We start from the raw sequence: 17,980 nt of genomic DNA, 5'->3' as shown, positions 1-17,980 counted from the left end.
TTTGGTATTTTTCCACATTCCTAGAGATTCTGTGAATTTCTGAATAACTTTCCAGTAAATTTCCTTATAGCCTAAATCCAAGAAAGTTTCAGTTGCTTGTCTCTAACAGATAAGTAATTGCTGGTTTGGATAAAAGCAGCATCCTGCATTCTCAGAAAAAAAAATTATAATAAAAGCGTTAATATAATGGGAACTGAATGCCTCTATAGCATACAATTCTAGAAAAAGCCCAGAAGTTACCTCCTGCTCGCTACAAAAAGGGACAAAGTGACGGAGGCACTGATTTGTTCACAAGCTTATACTTTGACAACCTGCTGCCATCTTGAAATTTCAAACATTTTCAACAGTTCAAAGATGTTTACTCTCTAAGGAGTTCTACAAATGTATCCCAGACCAAAAAGATAAATGAATCACCAAATCTTGAACAATGGTTTATGGAATGACCTTTTGAGTGGGCTGTTCTGATCAGGACACACTATTTGTTGTTTGTTAAATATGAGAGTACTCTTCATGTAAACATTAACAAAGACAGAATACATTTTGTGATTTTTTTTTCTCAAAAATCCCTTCTGTTTCTGTACTTTGATGTATTGGTGAAATTATAGAATTGCTTTTCTGAACTAGAAAACTAGCACCTAAAAATTGATTACTGTCACCATTTAAGATCGCTATCTCTGTGCTCATATACATTCTTTTGATGGGACATCCTACTCGTGTATATACACACTTATGCGCAATCGTTTTCTCAAGAGGTCTGGCCTTTCTTTTTTTCCACATAAAAACTGTACTGCACTCTCAAGATGCAGGCAGGCAAGGCTGCGTTCAGCCACAAGCTCAGTACAGTAGCTCATGCCACGTTCCTTCGTCTATTCCACAGCATTTGGGGCTAGGAAAGTCCTTTTGTTATTACTGGAACAAAATATGCATTTTAATTGTACATTTCAGTGGCCATAACCATGTTTATCATGATATGAAATATGACTATCCTCCATCTTCAGAACTTTTGATAGTTATTCTTCCACAGAAACTTTCTAGCCTTAACAATTCCCATTCCCACCACCCCCAGGCACTGGAAGCCACTATTTATTTTCTGTCTCTGTGAACATTTGCACACATCCATGATCCCAGCACTACAGAGACTAGAGCAGGATGATGGAGAATTCGAAGTGAGCTTGGGTGACACACATAGTTAGACATTTCCTCAAAACAACAACAGCAAACTAAAAAACCAAGTGAGATGAAAAAAAAAAAATCCCCCAAATTCACATAAGTGGAATCATGTAGTTTGCCTTTTTGTGTAGATCTATAATTACATTCTTAGCATTTTCTTAGTTACTCATTTAAAACTCTATTTTAATGGCTGACTATATGCAACAGGTGGATATATAACAATTTAGCTTCCTTTCTACTCTTATTTAGGTCTTCTAACTTTATTGTGGATAATGCATCATATACATTGTCATACACTATCATTTACATTGACTTTCAATAGTCCCAACCACTAAGTCCAGTATTTATTATTTCCATTTTACAGATAAAGAAATTGGCGTTAACTCCCTTGCCCAGAGCCCCATGGTTAGTAAGTACAGTAAGGTTGTCAGACCTGTTTGCCTACATGCAGCCCTCCCTATTTTGGGTTGGGATACCTATCACCTGTCCCAGGGTTTCCTTGCATTCCTTTTCCAGCAGACATTGACACAAAGGCACCCCAGGCCGTAACTCTTCATTTCAGAATCGGGGGTGGGTGGGGGATTTCCATCCAGAAAGATTTCCTTTTATAGTTGTTGGCGAGGGCTAAAATGTATGTGGGGAATAAAGTATCTTATTGCTTTAATAAAAATTAATGTCACACATCTTTAAACTTGAGGTTAATTTCTCTGTAGAATTTTCTAAAAATAAACATCAGTTCTAAAAGCAGAAAAAAGAAAGATAAAGGGAAAGGCATGCTGCCCTGTACGTTCAGAGGAAGCTCCTTCAAAAGTATGTGGCTCGGCTCACAGGGCTGCAGAGATCTCCAGGGCTGCAGGCGTGTAGAGCTAGGTGCCACAGTCAGAGGGACCTACCACAGCACCCAAGCTATCTGTCATCCTTATGTCCTAGCCTCCCCATTAGAGATGGAAATATTCATGCAGCCTGATAGGGCTGCTGAGAGAGCTAGAGCTAACATAATTTAAAAAGAAAGAAAGCGAGAACACAAATGCAAGGCACCCTGACAGGTGTTGAGATAACTGTGAATGGATTTAACTCTCATCCACATGCAACACTGCAGGATGACACAGGGGGAGACACACCTCTGGGGGTGACATGGGCTAGAAATTAACAGAGACAATATTCAGTTTGACGTGCCAATAAAGGCATAAAGAGAGACAAATAGGACCAGAAAAAGAAGTCCCCATGCCATATTCTAGCTCACACAACATGGAGCAAAGAAAGAGTGTTGAAAGCTACAAGAAACCGTGTCCCATCTAAAGGTGGGCCCACCAGAATAACAGCTGCTTTTGCAATGGAGACATTAAAACCTAGAAGAGATGAAAATAATACATTTCAAGTACTGAAAGACCACTGCCAGCAACCCAAAGTAACGCATGTACTAAAAGACACATGGACACACGGAGCACTGTGCTCTCATACTCAAGAACAGCATTGTAAGTGGGACACTGCCTGAGGAAGTTTCATCTTGAGTTACCATGGGAGAAGGGCATTCTGAGAGCACTCATTTTCGTTAAGTCATTTCCTTTTCAAAAAATATTTATTTTCTTTTATATGTACTGCCTACATGTGTGCAAGTGCACCTGTGTTGTACAATGCCCATGGAGGTCAGAAAAGGGTGTCAGATCCTCTGGAACTGGAGTTACAGATGGTTGGTAGCCACCATGTGGGTGCTGGGACTCAAACCTGGGTCTTCTTGTAAGAGTGGTAAGTGCTTTTTAACCACTGAGCCATCTCTCCAGCCCCTTCATTAAACCATTTCTTCCTCATGGCTGCAGAATGAGGATGAATGTATTTGGATTTGAGACTACCTAGAAGGCCTGAATGTTCACTTAATGTGTGCGTGAGTGCATGTGTGTAAGGGTGGTGCATGTGTGTGTGTGTGTGTGTGTGTGTGTGTGTGTGTGTGTGTGTAAGGGTGGAAGAAGAATAAATTGATTCTATTCTAGAAGAGAACAGATAGGACTAGATCTTGGGTGTTTCAAAGGGGCAGTGTTCAGAGCCCACATAATACCAGTGTTTCCGAATAACAGCAGGGAAGGCTAATAGTGAGCTCTTTTCTCTTGCAAGGATATGGAGGGGGTTTGAGAACCACTAGCCAAGGATGTGGCCAAAGAGATGTCTCTTAGTGGGTGCATGTCTAAAGACAGCACAGATGAGAGTATAAGGAAGGGGGCAGAGCAATCAAAATGCCTGTTTCACTTTTGTATTGGTCCTGAACTGAGCCACAGTGACTCAGAACCAGGAGCTCCACGGCTCAGATTCTCTCGTCCTATGACTTTTTCAAAGCTCATTGAGGCACACAGACAAGGCTAGGACTATGGCTCCTAAATGTCTCCAATCCTTTTCTAGTCTTCTTCCTTCTTCACCAAAGCAGCGGGAACAGTATATGCAAAAGGGCCAGAAAGCTATGCAGCAATGTTGCCTTTTCCTTTAATGCAGTTGCAGCCACTCTGGCTATCCCATTTAGCTCTTTGTAGCTTAGCTTTCTCTCTTGTCAAAGGAACAGAACATCCTTCTGGATCAGCACCTCAAAGAGACCTGCCAGTGCAGCACCACCTTACTCTGTAGGAGCCCACTGGAGGTCTGCTTTAGCGTAACCCAATGACAAACCACTGAGTGAAGCAAAAAGCATGGGAAGGATGGAGCCAGTTGTATCAGCAGCCTTTTCCTGTAGAAAAAGATCTTATAAACTTCTGTAGTAAAATCTACTGCAAAAAGACATCACAGAATGTAGAAACATTCCTGGCTGAAAGAGAAGAACAACGTTGCACCAACAGTAATACAATATACAAGTGACAGTGCTGGTAGTGTGGGTCTGTATGCTCAAATAATGCCAAATCACTGATTTATCCAAGTTGGCCCAGCATGGACTCTCTCACAGTGAACCCAAAGGTGTCATCAGAATACGTGTGCAAATGGGTGCGTGGCTGCGCCAGGGCCACATTTCGAAGCCCATAGTCAAATATGACTATGGGTTACCCACTATTCTTCTCTGCCAGGATGTAGAGTGACTCCCTAGCCACTGTCTCCATATTAAATAGGAGGAATGATTAAACTAACTTGCATAGTGTCATGACTTACCAAGAACTGGCTATAATTTAACCTTGCATTTCACAGCCCACTTGCATTTGCGATTTTGGGCAAATGACTAACACAGGGAGGTCATTTTAAGCAAAATTTTAGAGGAAACACTGCTCACATGCATTTAATCCCAGCACCCAGGGAACAGGCAGGCAGTGCTGCTTGGTGAGGCCCTGGCCTCAAACAACTAAACCACCACCCTCTCCCAAAGGAGAACCAACAGGGGCTAAAAAACCAAAGGATTTAGAAAACACAATCTGTCAACAAGTTAGTCCATATTATGCTAACTTTGGAAGCAGATGAGCCCTGAGGATGTACATACAAATAAAGTAATCTAGAAGGTCCTCAAAGCTACATGCATGCTCTGAAGGGAAAAATAAAGGTTAAAGTCTACTTTGTAAAAATTTCCAATGTAAACTATCACTCCTGTTAGTTTAACATGTCCTTTTTAGATTAAACACACATGCTCACATTTAAACAGTCATGTCCATAATAGGCTCATGAAGAACACGAGTAACTGCTATCAGCACATTGCAAGAATAATCTGTCACAAATAAAGATAATGAATCAAGCTACTAAAACTATCACCCTCAACAGGAAGTCAGAGACATCCAAAACAATTCTTTTATGTTAGGACTGTCAAAAATAATCTTAATGTGAAATTAAGGAGAATTTTGCTATTTATATAATCTCTGAAAATGATGTAAAGACAAACTATTGTCACATTTACCCAAGTAAGAGCTTTTGGTCTGCACAAGCTTAAACACAGGTGCAAGAACATTGGTGAACTTAGTTTCACAGACACACTCATGTTGAGAATGTCTGGTTCAAAACTACACTGAGGAATAATACATCACAACTTTTCCTCAGATTTACTGAACTTTTATAGTGGGAAGTTCTCTGGTCTTTAAATGGCAGATATTAGTCTTCATTTGAACCTTGATTCTTACTACCATCTGACTTGCTTAATGAATACCGAATAGTCAATATTTCGACAGTGATATCTTTCTGGTGTGTTTATGTATATGTGTGCCCATGCACATGCATGGGTATAGATATGGAAGTCAGAGGTCAATTTATGGTATCATTCCTTAGGTGACACCCTAGGATGCTTTTAGAGAAAGGATCTCTCACAAGCTTGGAAGTTGGCTAGTCAGGTTTTATTGGACTTTCTAGCTAGGAGTCCTGTAGGATTCTTGTCTTTGGCTCTCCATTGCTGGAATGATAAGTGTTGCCACCATGCGCAGTTCTTTGTACATGGGCTCTGGGGATCAAGCTTGGGTCCTCAGGTTGCTGCAGAAGGCACTGCACTGACTGGGTGATCGCTCCCAGATCCGAGGTATGTTTAAAAATCTTTAAAGTTTCATTTATTATTATTATATATGAGTGTATGGTGTATGTGTGAGTATAGGCATGTGAGTGCCATGGTTTTTTTTTTTTTTTTTTTTTTTTTTTTTTTGTGTGTGTGTGTGTAGATCAGAGAATGACTTTCAGGAGTTGGTTCTCTCCACTGTGGGACTAAGGATGAACTCAGGTCATTAACTTTGTGCAGCGAGTGCCTTTCCTTGATGAGGCATTTAGCCTATCCTCTGGGCTATCTTTTTTGAACCTAATATAAAATAGGGGGTGTTAGGGACTGGAGAGCTGGCTCCAGCAGTTAAGAACATCGTTCTTGCAGAACCATGTGGGTTCGAATCCCAGCACCCACATGGCAGCTAACAACTGTCTGTAGCTCCAGTTCCAAGGGATCCAACAGCCTCTTCTGTCCTCCGTGGGCACTGAATGACACGGGTGCACTTACCTACATGCAGGCAATACACACATACACATAAAATAAAAAGAAAATAAAATAATAAAAATAAAATAGGGGGCGTTAATCCTTAGCTATTTCCTTGAAACAGATACCAACAGGTCTGAACTGGTACAGATTTGTGTATATTGGCATTTGGGAAGCAAAGCTGAAAGCAAGGATTATAGGAGCATCTGCACAACACACAGTGTCACAATGGATGTAGCAGCCACCATAGCTGAGGCCAGCCAGCATTTGTAGTTCAACCAGGAGGGGACAGCAAACAAATAACCGCAACGACAAAAAAACCAGCTCAGCTAGGCCTGGTGGACCACAGCTTTAATCCCAGCATTCTGGAGGCAGAGCAGGTTGATCTCTGTGAGTTCAAGTCCAGCCTGGTCTACATAGTGAGTTCAGAACAGCCAGGCTACACAGTGAGACCCTGTCTCAAAAAAACAGCTACACAGTGAGACCCTGTCTCAAAAAAACAATCTAAATCAAACCAACCCAAATAACTATATCCCATAAACCAAGAGCTTGGAATGACTAACAAACAGTAAGTAATCTGGATGGTAACATTGAACCAAAGAGAGGAAACCCTAATACAGACAAGTCAGTTCAAATCTTGACACTGGAAAACTGTGGCTGCTTCCAAAATTCCCTAGGTCAGGCATCACCTTCCATTTGGCTAAGCAAACCATAACCTCGGGAGTTACACCTGCCAATCTTTTGTTCCTTAGCCCCTACTTCAATTTATCACTAAATCCTCTTGATTTCTGCCTTACTTGTATTTACTTTTACTGCACTATCTTAGTCTGGTCTTCCATCGCTTCCCCTGTGATGTGGTGCAACATTCTAATTTGGAAAATACTCAAATTCTCTACTCTAACATAATCAAAGAAAATGTTTCGTAAGAAATTTCTTCAGTTAGCTCTTGCTCAAGACTCTAGTGTGGCCTTCAGGGCCTTGCTTCCCTAGTCCCTGGTCTTCTGTAGGACCAACACTCAGGTTTTTCCAACAGGTGACTGTCTTTCCTGGAATATTCTCTTTCTGATGCTGCTCTAATTAACATATCTTCACTCAACTCACCCTGCCTGCCTGTAGGACTATACTTTTACCACCCTGGGACTTGAGTTTGTAACACATCTTTTGTTTATCTTGTCATGGGTAAGGTGTGCATGTGTGTGTACAGTTGCAGATGCTCGTGTGTGTTTGTGTGTGCGCACGCATGGGCAGGCCCAGGGATGATCTTGTAAGTCATCCTCCACGATGATAAATCGTCCTCCATTGCTCTTCTACCTTATTCTTTGAGGGTCTCCTATTTATTTATTCATTCATTCATTCATTCATTCATTCATTCATTCATTCATTCATTCATTTTTAAACAAGAACAAAGGACTTTATTCCCATGGGGCATTGGGCAGGTCTTTGTAGGGCGGAACTGGAGCAGGTTCTGATGGGAGGAGGCCTCTATTTGCCAGCGATGAGCAGGTTCCGCAGGACCACGATGACGGGAGTCCCCTCGCAGGAACATCTTGGAGATGTAGCAGTCCTTGCTGACGGGCTTGGACTTCTTGCCCTTCTCACTCTTGGGGACCTCGATCCACATCTCCTTCACGTTCTCCAGCACCATGTTGCAGTGCCTGTTGAAGGCCTTCACCCGGCCCAGGAGTTTGTTGTTCCAGCACTTGATGAATACTTGCGTGTTGTTCTCGACCAACTGTGTGAGCACGGAGAGGGGACCTGTGTTAAATTCCTCCTCCTCCCGCTTCTGCAGTTCCTCTGGGGTCATCTCACTCTTGGGTTTGTTGAGGAGGTTCATGGTGTAAGGTTCCCTCGCAGATCACTGCAGTTTCCACTGCCTTGCTTTGGTCTCCAAGTGGAGCAAGAGGAAGGCGGGACTTCTGCTCAAGGTAGGGGCTCTTAATCAAACCCAGAGCTCATAGATACTAGTCCTGTACAGGAGCTTGCTTAGGCTAGACTTTATCTCTGCTTCGAGGCTGGAATTACGGATGAGGCATGTGGTTTGAGGGATTTGAACTCTAGTCCGCTGGCTTGTATGGCAAGCACCGTAACTGCTGAGTCACCTCCTTAGCCTCCTGAAGCATGTCTTTATGAGGACTACTGACCCATTTTACTTTTTTTCACTAGAATGTAATTCTAGGAGAAAAACTACTTCAATTTTGCTTTCCACCATCATATTTCAAATGCCCAGTAATCCTTAGAATGTAGGAACTTACAAAATGTTCTTGGATGTCACCTACTGAAGGCTAAGTTATCTTGTGACTTCAGACTTCTCAGACTAATTACCACATACAAAGGTCTGTCCCTGTGGGAATTCCCTGTCTGCAAAGACCTCTAGGAAACCATCCCTTCCACATCTTTACAAGTCCCCTGCTATTGAAGGAATAGGACTCCAGTATCACACACACTGTTTCATAATCTTCAGCAGGTCTCTCTGTTAGAACGTGAGCCTACACCTTTAGGTCCATTCACAGAAACAGAGAAACAAACTAGAAAACCTGCGTTCAGGAAGCTCTCAAATTTGAGCCCAGCTTGAGCTACCTAGTGAGTTCTAGACTACCCTGGGTTATAGACAGATCTTGTCTCAAGATCTTGAGACCAGAATCGGGTGTTGAATCCGCAGGAACTAGAGTTACATACAATTGTTGGCACCATGTGGGGGCTGGTTACTGTGCCGGGTCCTCTGCGAGAGCAGCCAGTGATCTTTACTACTGAGCCATCTCTCCAGCCACGTTGTCTGTAAATTTTTTACGTGGGGCACTTGCTCTCTGACTATGGGAAAGATTGAAAACTAAAAGTAACAACAAATCATACCTATTCTATTATCTCTTCAAATTTCTTTATATTATTCTTCTCCCTTTGCCCATATACCATGAGACATCCAGTTCAAGTAGAAACCGTAATTTATATAGCTTATTTACAAAGCAATATTGTTGCTTTCCTCCCATCCATGAAAATCACCGAACCTTCTAATACAAACAGGAAACAGTGAAATGAAAGCAATGCCACACATCAATAAACAGGAATTACTATACTTCTAACTTTATTTTTTAGTCTTTCTGAGACAAGGTCTCCATGCAGCCCCACTGTCTTGGACTTGCTATAGAGACCAGACTGGCCTCAATTTCACAGAGCTCAGCCTGCCTCTGCCTCCCAAGTGCTGGATTAAAGGCATGCACCATCACGCTCTATTAAGCAGGTATGATGGACTTCTACTGGATATCAAATAATAATCGAACTTGCTCTATTTCCAAACTAACTCAAACCCCATGGTTAGACAGAACTATAAATTCTTCATTGACTGATGGGCCCCATTTCCTCTGGGATATGCCATCAATGTTTGTGTTCTGTCTTTCTGTGATAGTACCAAGGGTTGTAAAATGGCTTTATAATGGCAGCTCCCCTTTGACTGACACCTCAGAAAGCTCATGCTTTTAGATACATATTTCAGAGATATGGAGAGAACTCTGCTTACTAGATATGCTATAGAAAGGACTAGCTCTGGAAAATTCCAGGCATTTATGAAACATGTACCAAATTATACCAATCGATGTCAAATCATCTAGGCTTGAGAAAAAAAATGAATAACAAGGAAGAGTTAAAAGTTTTAAGCTTTGCACCATAGCATGTTAATTTAAAATTAAGGGGTTAATGATAAGCACTAATGTGGATCCTGGTTAGGCATAGTTACCAAAAGTCGCAACCACAGCTTAGGTCCCTTTATCTCTCCCAAGACAGAGTTCTTCCTTTCATGGAAGTGAGACAGTATAAAATTTGCTTCACTAAGGGAACCCCACAAGGAAGCAGGAACATGAAAAAGGGTGTTTCCCAGTGAGGACACAGGAGCTTAGCACTGTTCTAAGATTCCACTTGGAAAGAGGATGAACATTACACAGGGACAATTCTTGATGTTACTAAAAAACTTCAAAAGAAATAACATACTAATTTTCTTTATTTATTATTTTTACTTTATGTGTAGGAGTACATTGCCTACATGTGTGTAAGTGCACCCATGTCCTGCAATGCCCATGGAAGTCAGAAGTGGGCAAAGGATTCCCCTGGAACTGGAGTTATCCATAAACCTCCTTCATGGAAGTTGTTAGCTGCCATGTAGGTGCTGAGAATGAACCTGGGTCCTCTGCTCAGTGCTCTTAACCACTGAGCTATCTTTCCAGCCCTATAACATACTAATTTTCTAAGATATGACTTAGAATAACTAAATTAGTGCTTGAATGTGTTAGCAACTAGTACTGATTTATCTAGTCTTTAACTCAGCAGATATTTGTTAGCCACTGAGTATAAACCATGCCTCACAGTAAGAGCCGGGTACATAACTCTAGCTCAAACAGACAAGAAGTTTAGTAGATCTCATCTGTCACCCTTGGATAAGTGCTTTGAAATTTGAAGTTAAAGTAGAAAATTTGGAGATTAACATCTCTATTAAGTGTGCACTTCTTCATTGATTTCTGGTTGCTAATACAACTTTTCTTTTCTTTTGGGGGAAGCTTTCTCCTCAGTAGTTCCAGAAACCTGTGAGCTACAGAAATGGCAAGGTACACCTGATAGCACAGCAGTGGCACTGATGTAGAGAGAGAATGGAATATTAGAGAAAAGTAAAGATTTTGATCCTTGTTTTCTCTCTGTCTCTGTCAGCAAAGTTCAGCTGATAAGTTTGTGGTTAGAACGCTGACACAACTAGAACAGCTGGCCTTGTGTCCTGATGAACCTTCCTCAGTTGTTTGTCTCAGATTGACTGGACTTAGAGGATTATGAAAAGGGGATGTAAACTTAGGAGGGGGGGTTCATTGGAGGAACATGTGGGAAACGCTGGAACAGGGAGAGGGGATGGATATGCCAAAATAAGTTGTATATATGTTTGAAATTCTCAGAGTGAATAATAAAAAAAAGTCCCAGTTAGTTTGAATTACAGTCTTGAAAGCATTGACCTAAAATACTATTTTTAGGAATAAGGCTATCTATTGTATTTAAGGTCTTACTGCAAGAGGAAACATTGTTTCACCTGCTATTTTCTTTTCTCTGTAACAAGAGTACAGAAATTATAACACTGCAAAAAATTTTTGGAGACCTACACAACATGTAGTCCTGATAGGAGGTAGGTGTGCCAGTGAGCACAGAAATTTCCTAAAGTTCCAACTGTTATGAGAAAAAAATTATTTATATGGAATTTCTTCTCTACAGTAAGACAGAGCCAGGAGCCAAGTCAAGGAACAAAAAGGGACCATACTGTTTGAGCACCACCCTGTAAGGTACTACATGGTGAGGATCAAGGACAGCCACTTAACTCAGGAAAATTCAGTATGTTATATGCTTCTCATTTTATAGAGTTCAGTTATTTACCCGGTACCACATATAGATTAACTTATCTGTAAGATTTAAAACTACAAAACTACTTGCAAACCTCATACAGACACACATCAAAAAGATCATCTGCCATGATAAAGTTGGCTTTATTCCAGAGATGTGGGGATAATTCAATATATGTAAGTAAACGTCGTAAATCGTATAAATGGACTCAAAGACAAGAGCCACATGGTCATCTCAATAGATGCAGAGAAGGCCTTTGACAAAATTCAACATGCATTTATGTTCAAAGTCCTAGAGGGAATTGGACCGGAGGAAACATACTTCAACATAATTATAAAGCTATATACAACAAACCCACACCCAACATCATTCTAAATGTAGAAAAACTGGAAGCATTCCCATTAAAATCAGGAACCAGGCAAGGATGTCCACTATCTCCACTCCTTTTAAATATAGTACTTGAAAATCGTGCTAGAGCAATAAGACAAGAGCAGGAAATTAAAGAAGTACTAATTGGAAAAGAGGGAAAATTATCCCTTTTGCAGATGATACGATATTATATCTAAGAGATGCCAAAAGTTCTAGAAGAAAACTCCTAGAAATGATTAACCCTTTCAGTAAAGTGGCAGGTTATAAAATTCATCTACAAAAACAAGCAGCCTTTCTATATACCAGTAACAACTGAAGAAAGAGTACATGGAAACCCTCCCATTCACAATAGCCTCAAAAAGAAAAAAATCTTGGAATAAACCTGACCAAGGAAACTAAAGACCTCTATGATGAAATTTTTAAATCTTTAAAGAACGAGATGGAGAAAGACACCAGAAGATGGAAGGACCTTCCATGTTCATGAATTGAAAGAATTAATATTGTGAAAATGATCATTCTACCAAAACCTATTTATAGGTTCAGTGCAATGCCAATCAAAACCCCCATGACATTCTTCATAGAATTAGAAAAAAAAAAAGATGAGTACATGCAATTTCAGCCACTTGACATTTGACAAAGAGGCCAAACACACTCACTGGGGGAAAGAGTATCTTCAGCAAGTGCTGCTGGCAAAACTGGATTTCTACCTGTAGGAGAATGAAACTAAACCCCTATGTTTCACCTTACATAAAAGTCAATTTCAAATGGATCAAAGACTTCAATGTGAAACCTGAAACTCTGAAACTGTTAGAAGAAAACATTGGCAATAACCTACAAGATATAGGTGTAGATAAGGATTTTCTAAACCGGCTATCAATTGCTCAGGAAACAAAATCAAGAATCAACAAATGGGACCTCATTAAACTAAGACACTTCTGTATATCATAAGAAGCAACCAAGGAAGTGAAGAGAAAACCCACAGAGTGGGAAATAATCTTTACCAGTGAAGCATCTGACAGAGGTTTAACATCCAGGATATATAACAAACAAAAAAACAAAGAATCAAAAAAGGAAGTAACCCAATTAACAGATGGGCTACGGATCTGAACAGAGTTCTCCAAGAAGAAATAAAGACAGCTAAGAGCATCTTAAAAGATGTTCAACATCGTTAGTAATTAGGGAAATGCAAATTAACACTTCAAGATTTAACATTACCGAAGTGAGACTGGCTAAGATCAAGAGAACAAATGATACCAAATTTTGGAGAGGATGTAGGGAAAGGGGGATGTTCATTCACTGCTGGTGGGATTTCAAACTCCTGCAAACCCTATGGAAAGCAGTGTGGAGAACTCTTAAAAGACTAAAAAACGTACCATTTGACCCAGTTATACCACTCCTTGGCATATACCCAAAGGACTCACCATATTGTAGAGGTACTTGTACATTCATGTTTGTTGCTGCTCTTTTCATAATAGCTAAGAAATGGAAGCAACTTAAGCATCCCTCAACTGGATAACGAAAATGTGGTTCATTTACACAATGGAGTTCTACTTGGTGGTAAAGATGAAATCATGAAATTTTTAGGTAAATGGATGGAATTAGAAACTGTTATACTAAGTGAAGTAACACAGACTCAGAAAAACAAATGATGTATGTTCTCCTTCATATGTGGCTCCTAGCATCAATCCTTATAAGTGAGTGCATATCCTGATGTAACTCCGGGAACTAGGAAAATGAAAAGAAACCAGGAAGATAAAGGGAAAGAAGGAACCTGAGAGAGAAGAATAGGAGATCGGCATTACTAAAGGATAAATGGATAAAAATGGGGTTATTTACATGGGAGGGGGTGTTATACAAGGAAACTTGGGGATAAAGGGAAAGAAAGAGAAAGAGAGGTGGGCCATAGAAGACTGGTATTATCAAGGGAGAAATGGGGAAAATAGGGACATTTTAAGAGGGGAAACCATGGCAGAAAGGAGAGAGACAGAGAGAGAGAGAGAGACAGAGAGACAGAGAGAGGGAAAACCATGGCAGAAGGGAGAGACAGAGAGAGAGAGACACAGAGAGAGAGAGAGAGAGACAGAGAGACAGAGAGAGAGACAGAGAGATAGACTATTACCAAGTACCACAGCTGGTCACACAAGAACACTGTCTACGAATTTCCCAGTCCTAAGTGACACATCTATATATGCAACCTCTACACCTAAGGCTCATGGAACATAGAACAGGGGTAAAGAAGAGGACACTAATGAATCTCTCAGTTTTCATTAATCATGCTCCCTCATGCAACAGGGGGCCAGGAACACAAAAGGTCACAAATGGTCAAAGCATAGAGATCAAGAGTTTGCTGAATGATGGTTCTTGGACAGGACCCCTTTGTTAAACTTCACCCACCCAAGGCTCATCATGGAAGATGAGGTGGAAAGACTGTAAGAGCCATGGAGAAAATGCATGATCATGGACCATGGAAACAGAGTCATACAAGCTCCTGGGACCCTGCTCATATGATTCTATGATAATGGTGTTAGCATACACAAATCCCATGTAAACTCAGGCAGATAAAAACCCAGCATAGAACTGGGGAAATGAACAGCAGACCCCAATCTTAGCTGAGGAAACATTGGCAAGTGATTACTGCTGGGTGAAGAAGAGTTTATCTTCCTAAAACAAGGGACTCTAGATAGGCTGACTAGACCTCAGTGGATAGACTGGCACTGGGGAATGTCTGGGGACACTGAATTGGCACAGTGGGCCTTAACAGGGATGACAGTATATGGGCTTCAGTGAGGAGGGCAATGGGAGGGTGCCAGTGGGGGGCGAGGTTATGAAGATGATTGTTGGAGATGCTCTGTATGGAACACACAAAAATTCAATAAAAACAAACTTCACCCACCCAAGGCTTAGGGATGCACTGGAAGGGTGAAGTTTAAGTTTTTGTTTTAAAGACCTATAAAACTTGTAAGAGAACACATAAGAAGATCTTTGTGATACTGAGTTACAGAAAGATTTCTTTCTTTCTTCCTTATGTTAGCGTGTGTGCATGCACGCGCGCGCATATGCGCACAAACATGTATGCATGAACAAAATGCTTCATTACCGAGCTAAATCTCTAACTTGAGGCCATGTTAGGCCAAGATTTCTTAAGACAGGATATCAAAAGCCTGAATCATAAAGAACAAACTGTATATAATTCGTGTTAGGACATGAAAAAACAAGGCAGAAACTGGAGAAAATATTTGTAAATCATATATTTTATAAAGGATTCATGTACAAACAAAATAAGATGACTTCTTGCAATTCAGTGTAAAAGCCCAACAGAACTGAAAACGGTTCTTTTCACCAAAGAAAACATATAGTGTGTAAGCACTTGAAAAGATGCTTAAGTAAATATATATTAAATTCACATGAGACACCATTACACATTCACTATAATGCTTACTATGGACAAAACTAAAAACAGGTGCTGGCAAGGATGTGGAGAAAGGATAATCCTTAAATGTGGCTGCCAGGAATGCAAAATGATACAGCTACTTTGGAAATAGTTTGACAACTTTTTATGAAAGTAGACATGTACTTATCACGTAAGTAGTCTCCCTCAGAAACTTTTACTCAGGAGAAATAAAAACCCAAGGACCCGAAAGTTAATGCTCATAGTTGCGTTATTTGTAATAGTCACAAACTGGAACAATCCAGATGTCCCCTAACTGACTAACCATAAAGAAATGTTATTCATACGATGTAATATTGGTGGAAAACACTAAGGGAAATTGACAGAGCACTTGTACCTAGCATGTAAAAAGAATGATGAGTCAGTAATCCAGCTCATATTTCTCTTCCATAATAAGATGTCTGCAAACACTGGAATTGCAACGATCTCTGAACTTAATGTTAGTAACTTTCACCAGTTATTTTTCTTTTTAAAATATTCATATCAGCTCCTGGTAAACAGTAAGAGGGCTAATAGGAAGCCAATGTGAAAGACCATGCAAGAATGAACTAGACGGGGCCTGACTTCCCAAACCCAAAGAGCTCTCTTGGCCAAAAGAAATGAGTTAGTGCAGTGAGATCACTAGGACATGTACATGAAGTCGGTCTCTCTGTCTTGTTTCTCTCTGCCCCTCACCTCTCTACTGTGGTTCAAGAATAACTGTTCCCTCCTACTCATGGCCCTGCTACAAGGACACCATCTTTGGGCTTACCCAGAAGCCAAACCATTCAGATGCCTGTTTTGTACTTTGAACATCCAATATTGTCAGCTAAATATACCTCTTGCTTTACAAGCAGCATTTATCAACAAGTGTTTTCTTACGATGATTAGCTGCTCTGGCAAATGTCCATTCTAAAAGAACGAGAACTGGCTGCATGGGTATGCAGCATAGGCAGAAAATGTAAGTCAAGAGCATCCATCTTCAGCAAACACAAAAATGGTCCAGGATGGGATATGGGTTTCCAAGAGGAAGGTGGCTTCACTGACAAGAGGTTCTCTCTTGGTTAAGATGATATCTGCTTATCTTAGTTACTTTCTTATTGCTATGATGAAATACCATGATCAAAGGCAACTTATACAATAAAGAGTTTATACTGGCTTATGGTTGCAGAGGGAGTGACCATAATGAGGGAGGAATGGCAGTAGGTAGGTGTGGTGGCTGGAACAGGAAGCTGAGAGCTCACATCTTGAACAACAGACAAAAAATAGAGAAAATGAACTAAAAGTAGGGCAAGGCTATGAACTCTCAAAGCCCACCCCCAGTGACAACTCCTCCAGCACAGGTCCACCTAAAGATTCTATGACCTCTCCAAAAAGCAGTACCACCTGGGGACTATGGGTGCAAATGCTTGAGCCTATGGAGGACATTTCTCATTGAAACCACCGCATTGCCACTGTCATATTTACATAGCCAACTGACTTGAGACTACAGGGCACCCACAAACCTAGGACCCATTAGGGACCCAAAATGTTTACTTAGACCCCATGACATAAAAGGGTTATGGGAACAACTTTTTCTTGGTTGGTCAAATCTACTGAGTTAATTTCTTCAGTGTTAAAACTTTTAAAAAGGATCATTGTGTATATGTCTCTGCATATGTGTGTGTGTGTGTGTGTGTGTGTGTGTGTGTGTGTGTGAGAGAGAGAGAGAGAGATTGAGAGAGAGAGAAAGGGGGGAGGGGGGACAGAGAGAAAGCACAGGGGTGCATGTACCACAATCGAAATGTGGCAATCAGAGAATGACTTTCAGGAATCAGTTCACTGCTTCCACCAGGGCTTCCAGGGACTGAACTTGGGTCTTCAGGCTTGTGTGGCAGGTGGTCTTGTCCCTTAGGCCATCTTAGCCCTGGGCCATTTCCCTGGCCCCAATAATACACAGATCAGGCACATACCTGTGCTTGTCAAGCAGGGAATTGAGGGGTTTTCATCCCTGAGTGGCCTCCCATACCACATCCAGCAAATGCTACATTACCCTTGATGTACACAAAGCCATGAAGAGTAGACTTCCTGGAAAGCTGACAAAAATGGGGAGGAAAACAAATACCAGAATATAGAAATGCCCTGGATTAAGACACGGCTTATGTCAGAGACCGCAGGAAGCCTGGCTGCATCAAAGCTTCTACATGTGGGAAACAAGAAAGAACTTACTTTAGAGCAGGCATCACTAAGCTACTGAATCAAGATTTTCAACTCTGAGGAAAACACTTGGCATAAACATAGAGAAGCAGAATACTATAAGGTCTAAAAGCTACTAGGTCTACTTTACAGCAGACATGATGGTATGGCCACCATTTAACTAACCAAACAGCAACAAAGTTCTGAAGACACAGCTAACTTCAAATATCAAGAGCAGAAAAGGACAGTGTAAGCTAGATGGGCTGCCAAAAAGGAATTCATAGACTGAGGCCAATAACTTACAAAATATGACCTTCTGCCTTTAGTTTGTCAGGCGTTTAGCTTATTTTACCCAATTGATGAACCAGAGGGTGGAAAGTGCTTTGTTGCTGTTGTTTTGGGTTTTTTGAGACAGGGTCTCCCAGTAGCCCCAGCTAGCCTACATCTCAAAGACATCTGCCTGCCTCTGCCCTATGTGTTGGTGTGTGCCAGAATGCCCAGCCAAGGTGGGATTTTCTTTTTTTTTTTTAATATTTTAGAAAATATTTATTTTTATTTTATATGTATGCGTGCATTGC

General features: G+C 40.9%; 1 protein-coding gene and 1 pseudogene across 4 annotated transcripts in view; both read right to left on the bottom strand.

The window, feature by feature from the left end:
• Positions 1-17,980, bottom strand: part of Kdm4c (lysine demethylase 4C) — a 304,347-nt gene that overhangs the window by 20,221 nt on the left and 266,146 nt on the right. The window lies entirely within an intron of this gene.
• Positions 7,553-7,941, bottom strand: LOC103729476 (annotated as a pseudogene).

The sequence above is a fragment of the Nannospalax galili genome, unplaced genomic scaffold (assembly GCF_000622305.1).
Source record: "Nannospalax galili isolate Female #2095 unplaced genomic scaffold, S.galili_v1.0 scaffold132, whole genome shotgun sequence".
NCBI classification, from domain to species: domain Eukaryota; kingdom Metazoa; phylum Chordata; class Mammalia; order Rodentia; family Spalacidae; genus Nannospalax; species Nannospalax galili.
This window is presented reverse-complemented; position numbering and strand designations above follow the sequence as displayed.